Source organism: Sorex araneus, chromosome 5, assembly GCF_027595985.1.
Source record: "Sorex araneus isolate mSorAra2 chromosome 5, mSorAra2.pri, whole genome shotgun sequence".
In the NCBI taxonomy this organism is placed as follows: Eukaryota; Metazoa; Chordata; class Mammalia; order Eulipotyphla; family Soricidae; genus Sorex; species Sorex araneus.
The window spans coordinates 115,532,952-115,545,427 of NC_073306.1; the positions used below are offsets into that span (position 1 = coordinate 115,532,952).

At 42.0% G+C, this 12,476-nt stretch overlaps 1 pseudogene; it reads right to left on the reverse strand.

Annotated features, from left to right (window-relative positions):
- Positions 1-9,171: 9,171 nt before the first annotated feature.
- LOC129404984 (60S ribosomal protein L9-like) overlaps positions 9,172-12,476 on the reverse strand; it is a 59,222-nt pseudogene continuing 55,917 nt past the window's right edge.

The following is a 12,476-nucleotide window of genomic DNA, read 5'->3' on the forward strand; positions in this document are numbered from 1 at the left end:
TGCATTGAGTGAAAATATTTTCTACCATTCAGTAGGAAGACTCATTTCTCTAACTTTAAAATATAATTTAAATTCATGAAACACAATACTTCCCATCTTCTTTGAGAATTGCTTTGGCTCTCCTGGGAATTTCGTGAGTTCATACAAATTTTAGTAGAGTTTGTTCTAAATCTTTGAAGAATGTCTTTGGTATTTTGATGATGACCTCATTGAATCTGTATAATGCCTTGAGTGTAATGGCCATTTTGACAATGTTAATTATCCAAATCTATGATCATGAGATACTTCCCACTACCTGGCGTTTTATTTATTTATTTCAAAAAATTGACATAGCTTTTAGGAGCTGGAGATATAGTACAGTGGGTGGGACACTTGCCTGTCATGTGACTGACCCGGGTTCGATCTCTAGCATCTTCTGTGGTCTCCTGAGTCCTGCAGGAGAAGTCCCTGAGTGCAGAGCCAGCGTAGCCCCCTACCAAATGGCGTAATTTTTAAACTTTCCATCTCAGTTGTCTCAAGTAGCACACTGAGTCCTACAAGAAAAGGTGACACCTTGCCCAGAGTCACACTAATTATCCTTTTCTTGGAACAAGACCTAATTCTTCTGGCAGCCTGAGGGTATAGCAAATTTGAGGAACATCAGAGGGTCAGGAAAGAAACTGCTTGTTCATTGCATCATCCGTGAAAGGAGCAGTAAGAGATGTGCAGAGAGAAGAACCCTATTGATGGGTCAGTGATTCCTACTGACAATTTAAGTTAACAGAGAAATTGTGGCAACTTAGGTCCTGGGAACACACAGGACTTTTCAAAAAAATCTTCCATATCAGAAAACATGTAGCTTGAGACACGTGTGGTGTTGGTGAACTGCTTTGGTGATTCTTGGGGGACCTTACAGTCCTCCCAAATTGGGGGTGGTTGCATGCAAGCCATTCTTCTTAACCTTGTGCTCTCCCTCTGGACCCTATTTTTTAATCATTTGAACATTTTACTGAATTCTCTGATGGCTTCTTAGAGTTTCCTCCAGGGGTCATTTCTGGATCAATTTTTAAAACCTTACTATTTTTTTTTGTATATTTTACTTAGTCTTTGAAAAGAATCACCTGTTTTATTTATTGAGTTGTTTATATACAAAAATATCTTACAATTAAACTATTTAGTTTAACTTTGCTTTGTTTTGTGGTTTGGCCACATCTGGCAGTGCCCAGGGGCTTCTCCTGGTCCTGCACTGCTGGGTCACCTCTGGAGCTGATTGGAAGGATGTCCAGGGCTGAGGATTCCCCTGCGCCTTCTTCATGCACAGCCCGTGGTCAGCCTGTTTATAGCTAAACAGCCAAAACCCTCTAGGTGAAGCAATCCTCCTGTTTGTTACTTCCTTTCTGAGCAAATTGTCTTTCTGTATTTCATTGAGTATTTATGATAGATATTTTGAATTCTTTTCCAGATCAAAAAATTCTGTTTTAAGGTTTATTGTCTGCAGACTTGTCTTTCTCTTTCTGTATATCATGTGGCTATAATTTTTGATATTTCTTAATAATATTCTTTTTTTTTTTTTAATTTTTATTAAATCACCATGTGGAAAGTTACAAAGTTCTCAGGTTTATATGTCAGTTATACAATATTCAAACACCCATCCCTTCACCAGTGCCCAAATTCCACCACCAGAAACCCCAGTTTACCCCCCGCCCCCACCCCCTACCCCCTACTGTATAACTAATGAATTTCACTTCATTTTTTCTTTACCTTGATTACATTCCATAATTCAACACAAAACTCACTATAGTTGACATAACTCTCTCTCTCTCTCTTTTTTTTTTCTCTTTTTCCTTTTCCATTTTTTTTTTTTAATTTTTCCCCCTCATCCCCCTTCCTGCGCCTCATAGTATGGTGTACTCCACGCCACGTTGGCCAGCGTGGGGCTTTTGCTTAGCTCATAGTCCAGAGGTGGCTGTTACATTAAGAACCTTCAATATTTCAACAAAAACTTACTGTTATTATTTGGAGTTTCCCCCCCAAGTCTGACCTGTTCAAATGGAACCCTTTCACATTGATGACAATTATAAATGTTAAGTCGCGCGGACGCTGCTGCGTCCGCGCGGTTTTGGATTTCTGTATAAAGTCCTGGGAAAATTCTGCCAGAAACCAATTCCTAAAGCTGTCTCTGGTTCCCGCTTGTTCCACATCCACCGGCTCTGCAGGGGCATGGGCGCCCGGGCCGAAAACCCGGCCGGCCGGAGCCGAGCACGGGCCCGACTAGGGCTGGCTCTGTATCCTGCGGCTGTTTCAAGTTCAAAGCACACATTTTTTTTTTTTTTTTTTCCCGCGCCACCAAGTTCGTACCTTCTCAACGGACCCACAAAATGTCGGACACCACGCCTTCTCCCGGAGGGGAGAGAGACCAAGAAGGAAGGTTCTTTCCTCCGTTAGCCGGCGTGGGGCAAAGGCTTAATTCACAGTCTCCATACATGGGTGCAGGCACTTGCTGGAACCCCAATTCCTAAAGCTGTCTCTGGTTCCCGCTTGTTCCACATCCACCGGCTCTGCAGGGGCATGGGTCTTAATAATATTCTTTGTGTGTGAAATATCTAACAGTGATTAGGTTCCCTTTTTTGATAAAATATCTTCATTCTTAAAATTTAATCTCTTCTACTATTTATTTTCTAACATCCTGGGAAATAGCCCGCATTTAATTCATTTTAAATTAATTTTTTGGGTTTATTTTTTATTAGACATCATGATTTACAAAAGGATTGATATTTATGTTTTAGGAATACATTGTGGCTATCCCACACCCACTGCCAGAGTGCCAACATCCTCCACCACCGCCTCTTTGGCCCTTTTTACCCTTTTGCTGCCTACTTCGATTTTTTTTTCTTTTTGGGTCACACCTAGCGATGCACAGGGGTCACTCCTGGCTCTGCACTCAGAAATTACCCCTGGAGGTGCTCAGGGGACCTTATGGGATGCTGGGAATCGAACCTGGGTCGGCCACGTGCAAGGCAAACGCCCTACCCGCTGTGCTATCGCTCCAGCCCCACTTCTATTTTTTAAAACATTTTAAAATTTTTATTATTTTACAAAGCTGTTCATGATTGGATTTCAGTCATACAGTATTCCAACACCCATCCCTCCACCAGTGTACATTTCCCAGCACCAGTGTCCCCAGGTTCCCTCCCCCTCCCATCACCTCCCACCCCCCACCTCCTGCCTGCCTCTATGGCAGTTGCTGCCTATCTCTTTACAAGCTCAATATTCTATAGACTGGGGCTGGAGCAATAGTACAACAGGTAAGGTGTTTGCGTTGCTTGTGGCCAACTTGAAGTTGATCCCTGGCATCCCATATGGTTCCCTGAGCACTGCCAGGAGTGATTCCTGAATGTAAAGCCAGAAGTAACCCCTAATACTGTTGGATGTGGCCCCCAAACAAAGCAAACAAACAAAAAGTTCTATAGGCAGAATCTCAAGTTTTGTTATTATTAGTCACTTGTTTATTGCTTTACTACGTTCCTTTATATTCCACATGAATGAAGTAATTTGGTATTTGTTTTTCTTTCTTTGATTCACAGTCACTCAGTTTGATATTTTCCAGTTCTATCCAAGTTGCAGTGGACAGTAAGATTTCATCTTTCCATAAAGTTGAAATTAAATGATATATAGTTAGTATACTATTGTGTAAAAATACTGCAATTTTTTTACGTTTATTTTTTGAAGTAATGTGATTTGCAGAAGTTTGAATATCATTCTTTAATTATTTGTTTTGTTTTGTTTAGGAGCCACATCCTGCTTCTATGCTCAGAGATCACTCCGGAAGGGTCTTGGGAGACTGTATGCAGAGTTTAGGATCCAACCCAGGTCAATCACATGTGAGGTAAAGGTTTTACTTGTCGGACTATCTCTCCAGTCCATATCACTTTATTCTTTTTTTTTTTTAAATTGAATCACTGTGAGATGCAGTTACAAGGCTTTCATGTTATAGATTCAGTCGTACCATGATCAAACACCCATCCCTCCACCAGTGCACACTTTCCACCACCAGTGTCCTCAGTATACCAGTATATCCCCCTTCCCTCACCCCAGTCCTCACCCTGTCTCCATGGCAGGCAATTTTCCCAATACTCTCTACTTTTGGGCATTATATATATATAATATGTGTATTATATATATTTTGCTATATATATATAAAGCAATATATATATTGCTTTTAGAGTCGCACTTGGCCATGCACAGGGGTTACTCCTGGCTCTGCACTCAGGAATTACTCCTGGTGGTGCTCAGGGGACCATATGGGATGCTGGGAGTTGAACCCGGGTCAGCCGCCTGCAAGGCAAACACTCTACCCGCTGTGCTATCACTCCCACCCCTGGCCATTATGTTTTGCTTGAATTTTCCTGCCACTATTCAAGCCTGCCTGCCAGGGGCAGATGCTAGATCATTTATTATTCACTGCTCATTTTTTAATATCTTGGGTGCTGTGGCTGCACACTTCTGGAATCCTAGATTGTAAATGGTTGGGTTCCAGAGACATTTCTGTAGGGCACTAATTCATTTTGGGATTCGATTGGGCGTCTCTGGATCAGGGCTGTTGGTGCACTCAGATGGTGCTCTAAGGCACATTGTGGGCGCATCACTTTATTCTGCAATGCTTCCTCCCTACCTCATCCCCAGTTTGTCAGTATACCTCCACTACTTGTCCAAGACCTCTTCTCCTTCCCTCCCTTAACTCATACAGGTCACTCTTCTCTGGGCATGATTTCAGAGTTTGCTTCTACTGGGGATTGTCTTATCCCCTGCTGTCCTTTTTCATCCCTCATATGAACCAGATCATTTGGTTATTGCCTTTTCCCTTCTGACTCACTTCATTTAGGATGATTACCCATTCTTCCTCTACTCCATCCAGATCTCATCAAGCAACATGGTTTTATCTTTTAACATCACTGTATCACTTATCTGTTCATTGATTTTCTCGAGCAGGCACCAGGAACGTCTCCATTCGTTCCCCTTGTGTGCTAGTGTAGCCCGATGGCATTATGGGGGGCTCTTTCAGGATCAGGGGAACGAGGACTGTCGTCATTCTGTCTGTCAACAAGCTACAGAGAGTGTGGACAAGCTACATTCTGTCGACAAGCTACGGAGAGTATCCCACCCGCACGGCAGAGCCTGGCAAGCTACCTGAGGCAAGCTGTGTATTATTCTGTAGTATATACACACAACAACTCTTGGGAAGAGTGTGAAGAATACAGGTGTGCATCCATCCTGTGGGATAACGTTTTAGTGTTTGGGTAGATGCTAAGGAGGGGAATGCTTGGGTCATATGAAAGTTCTAGTCTTCATTTTCTTTCTTTTCTTTTTCTCTGGGGTGTGGTGGGGCATACTTGGTGGTGCTCTGGGCTTACTTCTGGATGTCTGCCCAGGGATCACTCCTGACTTTGCTTGGGAACCTTAGTGGAGAGCTGGGGATGAACAGGGATTGACCATGTGCAGGGCAAGTGCCTTACCTGCTGTTCTATCACTCCTGCTCCCGTTCTTCATTTTCGGAGACACCTTCACACTGTATTCCATAAGGTCTGGTCCAGACATCTGTCCCACTAAGCTAAACGTGAAGGAGAATCCCTTTTTCACTGCATTCCCACCATCACTAGTTGTTTCCACTTTTTTTGTCGGGGGAGGGGTATTGGGTCTTACCTAGTGGTCTCAGGCCTTACTCCCGACTGTGCCCAGGAATAATACCTGGCGGAAGGGTGAGGGGACCATAAGTTGGAGCCAGGAACAGAACACGGGTCTCCTATGTGCAAAGTAATCACTTTATCTGCTGTACTATTTCTCTGACTCGCTCCCCACCCCCCAAATCAATCTGATTTTCTGCGTATCATTCTCACTGGTGTGAGATAATCTATCTCACTGTGATTTTTTTCTTTTTTTTTTCTTTTTTGGTCACACCCAGCGATGTTCAGGGGTTACTCCTGGCTCTGCACTCAGGAATTACTCCTGGCGGTGCTCAGGGAACCATATGGGATGCTGGGAATCGAACCCGGGTTGGCCCTGTGCAAGGCAAACACCTCGCCGCTGTGCAGTCGCCCCAGCCCCTCACTGCGATTTTGACTGTGATTTTAACTTGCATTTCCCAGATAATCAGCGATGATATATGCACTTTTTTTTTTCTTTTTTGGATCATACTTGGCGATGCTCAGGGGTTACTCCTGGCTCTGCACTCAGGAATTACCCCTGGCGGTGCTCAGGGAACCATATGGGATGCTGGGGATCGAACCTGGATTGGCTGCATGCAAGGCAAACGCTCTTTCCCACTGTGCTATCGCTCCAGTCCCTGATGAATGCACTTTTATATGCCCGTTGATCATCTTCATGTATTCTTTGAGAAAGTCTGTTTCTCTCTTCTCTCTATTTTTTTGATGAGGTTATTTGTTTTTCTGTTGTTGAGTTTGGGTGTTTTAAATATGTTCAATATTAGCCATTTTTTTAGATGTGCAGTGAGTGAATTATTTTCTTCTACTTTTTAGAGCATCTTTAAATTAATTAATTATTTGGTTTGTTTGGTTTTTGGGTCAACCTAGTGGTTACTCCTGGCTCTGTGCTCAGGGATCACTCCTGGCAGAACTCAGGGGACTATATGTGGTGCCAGGGATCAAGCAACAAAGGAAAGACTCATTTAAGGAAATAAATAATGATGGTCAAGTTTCAGATTGTAGAACATTGCATTTCTCATCTGTAACCACAGCGATTACAAATAGCACTAAGAAGTTTTCAAGGTAATGATCCAGGAAAGATCTGAGGAGAAAACTCAGTGGGTTCCACTGGGAGCCTTTACATTTCAAAGAGTTCTTACGAACCTAATCCTGCCCACTCTGTTCTCTGCATAGTAAGAAGCTCCCCTCAGGTAAAAACATTAACTCTAACCTTCGAAATGTGTTTGTTGCTCCTTTTCAGTTAAGTCTATCATCAATTTAAACAGTTCTGAAGATTATACATAACACAAAGTACTATACTCAGTGGTAGGATTCTTTACCAGGTCAGCTCGATCTCTTACTTTGTACTATATTTAGAATGTGCCGTTGAGTCCAACATAAAAAATAGAACTTAAAAGCAAACCAGTCAACCCAAGGTGGAGAAATTGTTCTCAACAGTGATGAATTTATTTCTTTTTTTTTTTTTTTTTAAGAAAGTAGAAAGTTGGGGGCCGGAGCGATAGCACAGCGGGTAGGGCGTTTGCCTTGCACGCGGCCGACCTGGGTTCGATCCCCGGCATCCCATATGGTCCCCCAAGCACCGCCAGGAGTAGTTCCTGAGTGCAAAGCCAGGAGTAACCCCTGAGCATCGCTGGGTGTGACGCAAAAAAAAAGAAAAAAAAAAAAAAAAAAAAAAGAAAGTAGAAAGTTGGGGCTGGAGAGATAGCACAGCGGGTAGGGCGTTTGCCTAGCACGCGGCCGACCCGGGTTCAAATCCCAGCATCCCATATGGTCCCCTGAGAACGGCCAGGCAGGGGTGATTCCTGAGTGCAGAGCCAGGAGTGACCCCTGTGCATCGCCAGGTGTGACCCAAAAAGCAAAAAAAAAAAAAAAAAAAAAAAAAAAGTAGAAAGTTCATTGAAAAATAGAAGAGAAGAGAGAGTAATTCCCTGTGTGGGGAGGAACTTAGTATGAGACGAAGTTCAAGATGAATTTCCTAAACAAGTAAAGGAATGAAAATAAAATATTTATATCATCTTTTGTGTACCAAATTAATTTTTAAAATATTAACTTAAAATTAGTAAAAAGAAGGAATTTTTTTATACATAACAAATGCTAAATTATAACACAGAATGTCCAATAGTATAATATCTGTTCTCTGGCTCACCCAGAATATTTCCCTTCCCTTTTCCAACTTACAGTTCTATAAATATTTAGAAACATCTTTCTCTGTCCTCTTAGTTATATACAATAACAGGAATAGGAGCAACAATAGCAATATTCTAAGACCAAGAATTCTTTTTTTTAAATGTTCTTATGTAATTATAGAAAGTTATAGATGGTTGAGTTTTGGGCATACAGTATTTCGACACCATTTCCACCACCAGTGTCAACTTCCCTCCATTAGTGCTCCCGGCTCTCTCTGGCCGTCCCCGACTCCCACGGGGCCACTCTAAAATCCTGTGGTTGCAGTTTAGGTCTCATGTTCTTAGTGTTGAGTCTGTGTTTTGTATGTATAGCCATGCCAATCTCTCACATCACCAGTGTAACGAAAACCCCTGAACCTTGTTCCCCGTTTCTTTCCTTCCTTATCTTCTTCCTTCCCCCTTAATTTCTCTCTTTCTCTGTCCCTCTTCTCTCTATACTCTGGGGTCAGGGGTGATAAAGGCATCTCCCTTTTACTACTTTACAATTACTCATTCAGTTACTCTATATACCACAGGTAAGTGGTATATAGCACTGGAGCGAAAGCACAGCGGGTAGAGCGTTTGCCTTGCACGTGGCCGACCCGAGTTCTATTCCTCTACCCCTCTTGGAGAGCCCTGCAAGCTACTGAGAGTATCCCGCACGCATGGCAGAGCCTGGCAATCTACCCGTGGCGTATTCAATATGCCAAAAACAGTAACAAAAGTCTCACAATGGAGACGTTACTAGTGCCCGCTCAAGCAAATCGGTGAACAACGGGATGGCAGTGCTACAGTGCTACCACAGATAAGCTAGATCACCCTATGTTTGCCCTTCTTCTGGCTTGTTTCACTCAGCATGCCATCTTCCAGTTCTAATCAGGTTGCTGCAAATTACATGACTTCATCATTCCTTACAGCTGCATAGTATTCCATTATCTTCATAATCCATTCATCTATTGTTGGACACTAAGGTTGATTCCATATCTTTGCTATTGTACTAAGTACAGCAATGAATAATGATGTGCATATATTATTTTGAATAAATGTTTCTCTGTCCTGGGGTAGATGCCCAAAAGTGGAGTTGCTGGGTAAGACCAATAATTCTAAGAGAGGAAATATGCTTGTCTAACAGGAAGAACAAGGGAAAAACCTTTGCTTCAGTATCTTTAGAAACCAGAATGGAGATTTTCTTTTTAATTTAAAGATGATACTTATTGTTTTATTGCATCTCATGATCACAAATAGGTCTGAAGAATCATCCTGTATCTTCTGCCATTTCTGTAGCTGGAAAACGTAAATCTTATTCATCAGTCTTGTTGTACTGTTCCCTTTTCGGAAACACAGATACCATCCCCAACATTTCAGATATCCTTGTTTTTAACTCTTGTGGCTTACTGAAGCAAAGCAGCTGAATTTGATACAAGTTTAATATTACGTCCTTCAGGAATTAACCCATCTTTCTGGGTTTGGGATATAGAACAAACAACAACTGAGCTCACCTGAACCCTGGGGTTATATTTTTCAGCCAAGAAATTTTGGATTTCAAGAAGTAACTCATTCTCCTGAATGACTGTGTTGTAGGGAAGTGAGTACACACAAACCTCATTTTGCAGAGGAAGCCCAGTGTAGTGTTCATGATCCCGTTCTGTACTTGAATAAAGATGATGCTGACTGAAGCCGCTTCCTTTTGGTTTCTCAACCATTAGTCAAGCCAGAAACTCTTTTGAAGTGATCGAAGTCCCTCTGCAGCTTGCCTGGGGGCCCCTCACAGTGACCTTGCACCCCTTCTGAGATTTGTTGACATTTCCTGGAATGCGGACAGTCTGATTATTGAGAATGCTCTTATCGGCAAGAATGTGCAGTAGATGTGGCCAGAATGGAGATTTCTTTAGAAAAAGTATGGAAATTTCCTAGGAGGCCAAATATAGACTTACCATACAATTCAGCAATTCCACCGCTATGCATCTATCTGAAGAGTATTAAACGCTAATTTGGTTCAAAATAAAGCAAGCGAATAGAGAAAACACAAACCAAGAGTGATCCTGCAGAACAGAGGTCACTGGAGACAGAGGATGTAACAAGGACACAGCAAGCTCAATCAATAGTCAGTGTTGGAGTGATTTGAAACTTTAGCGATGGGCAGGTATGACAATTTATTATTGTTGGGAGCCACACCTGTCTGTGCTCAGGGCTCATTCCCGGCTGTACACTCAGGGATCACTTCTGGAAGGCTCTGGGGATCCTATGAGATGTGAGGGATCAATCCAGGTCTGCCATATGCAAGGCAAACACCCTGCCTGTTTCCTATCACTTCAGTTTCACAACTGACTTTTGAAGAAGGCTGATAAGAAGTTCTTGAAACATATATGATAGGCAAATTGATATTACACTAAATAAAAAGAGAACGAGTGGGTATATGTCACTTCTATCATTGTTCCCTGTTTTCTGTGGCTCTTACCAGATACTCTACCCCAAATATCACTGTATCATGTCATCCCATTGCTCATCGATTTGCTTGAGCGGGCACCAGCAACATCTCCATTGTGAGACTTGTTGTTACTGTTTTTGGCATATCGAATATGCCACGGGAAGCTTGCCAAGCTCTGCCATGTAGGTGGGATACTCTTGGTGGCTCTCCGAGAGGGATGGAGGAATCGAACCCTGGGTCGGCCGCATGCAAAGCAAATGCCCTACTTGCTATGAAGATAGCTCCAGTCCTACATGGATGAATATAATTGAATATAATTCATGTGTTTGCAAAACTTGGGAAAGTTGTTTCCATGGGCATGTTGCTGCATCTCAACTATTTTCCAGATGCAATATTATGAAAACACCTAGTTCATACTCATTTCTCAGTAGATGTCAAATAGCACACAGAGTTTTCCAAGATAGGTTGCATTCCAAGCAGGGCAAACCAATGATCCTTTTCTTGGAACATCAAGCTACAGTTGTGCTCACAGCCTGCAGACATAACTGAGTTTCATGGAGCATCACAGGCAGTGAGGGAACTGCATGTTCCTACCATCATCCACCTATCTACTGTGCTGCAAAGTGATTATGTGAGCTAATAAATAAAGAAACAACAACAACAACAAAATGCTGAGGCGAAATACTAGAGATTTAGAAATATTTAAAAACAATCCACAAAAATCTCAAATACTGAGTGTACGAAGAGCTCTCAAAGTCCAACAATTTAATTTTAAAGCAGATACTTGAGGGCCAAAAACAGTAACAAGTCTCACAATGGAGATGTTACTGGTGCCTGCCTGAGCAAATTGATGAACAATGGGACGACAGTGCTACAGTGCTACTTGAGGGACTGGAGCGATAGCACAGCAGGTAGGGCGTTTGCCTTGCATGTGACCGACCTGGGTTTGATTCCCAGCATCCTATATGATTCCCTGAGCACCACCAGGAGTAATTACTGAGTGCGAAGCCAGGAGTAACCCTTGTTCATCACCAGGTGTGACCCCAAAAAGCAAAAAAAAAAAGAAAACAAAAAGCAGACACTTGATTTAGAACATAAGAACATACTTGATTTAGAACATAAGAAAATATTCATACAGACATTTCACCAAATAAATTATATAGATGGTAAACAAGACACACACACACAACTTTAGCATCACTAGCAAATAGGAAAATTTGAGTTAAGACCAGAATAAGATATTACTAAATGTCTATTAGAGAAGCTAAAATTAAAAATCATAAAAATTTAATACAATTATGAACTGAGTACACAAAATGGGGGTTAGAGACAGGAGGAGCCTAGAGACAATGGTGAAGAGACCTTGGCGCTCTGGTAGTGGGCAGGTGTAACAGTCTGCAAGTATGAAACAATGGTATTGTTGTTATTGTAATATTTTTAAAGTTTTATGTTTGTGTGTGTACATGACAGTACCAAATGTACTGTATACGGCTCCCTGAGCACTACCAAGTGTGGCTCCAAACAAACAGAATTCATAGTCACTAGATTGGTGGTTCAAGAAATACTAAATCATCTCCTATAAAGGCAAAGACATGTCATGCAGAAATAGTATATCACTGTAGCACTGTCATCCCGTTGCTCTTCAGTTTGCTCGAGCGGGTACCAGTAACCATCTCCATATTGAGACTTGTTGTTACTGTTTTTGGCATGTCGAATACGCCACGGGTAGCTTGCCAGGCTCTGCCATGCGGGTGGGATACTCTCAGTAGCTTGCTGGGCTCTCCAAGAGGGGCGGAGGAATCGAACCCGGGTTGACCACGTGCAAGGCAAATGCCCTATCTGCTGGGCTATCGCTCCAGCCCACAGAAGTAGTAAGATACAAAAAACAAACAAAAAGAACAAGAATAGGGGAAAGGAATGTCAATTTGCAGAAGTCAAATTTTCTTTAAATAAAAAAACATAAAAAAGGATATAAGTTTGAACTTTAGATGGAGCATCATAGTACCCTCAAGACAAGTACTTAGAAGAAACAATAAGAGACAAGTGAATCTCATCACTAAACAAAAGGCGGCTATCAGAGTACAGAGTGAGAAGATAAGAGCATGGCAAATAAATACAAAGTCCTCAAACAGACAAAATCCACATAAAAAGGCCAATAGATAAGTTTATTTATTTATTTTGGGG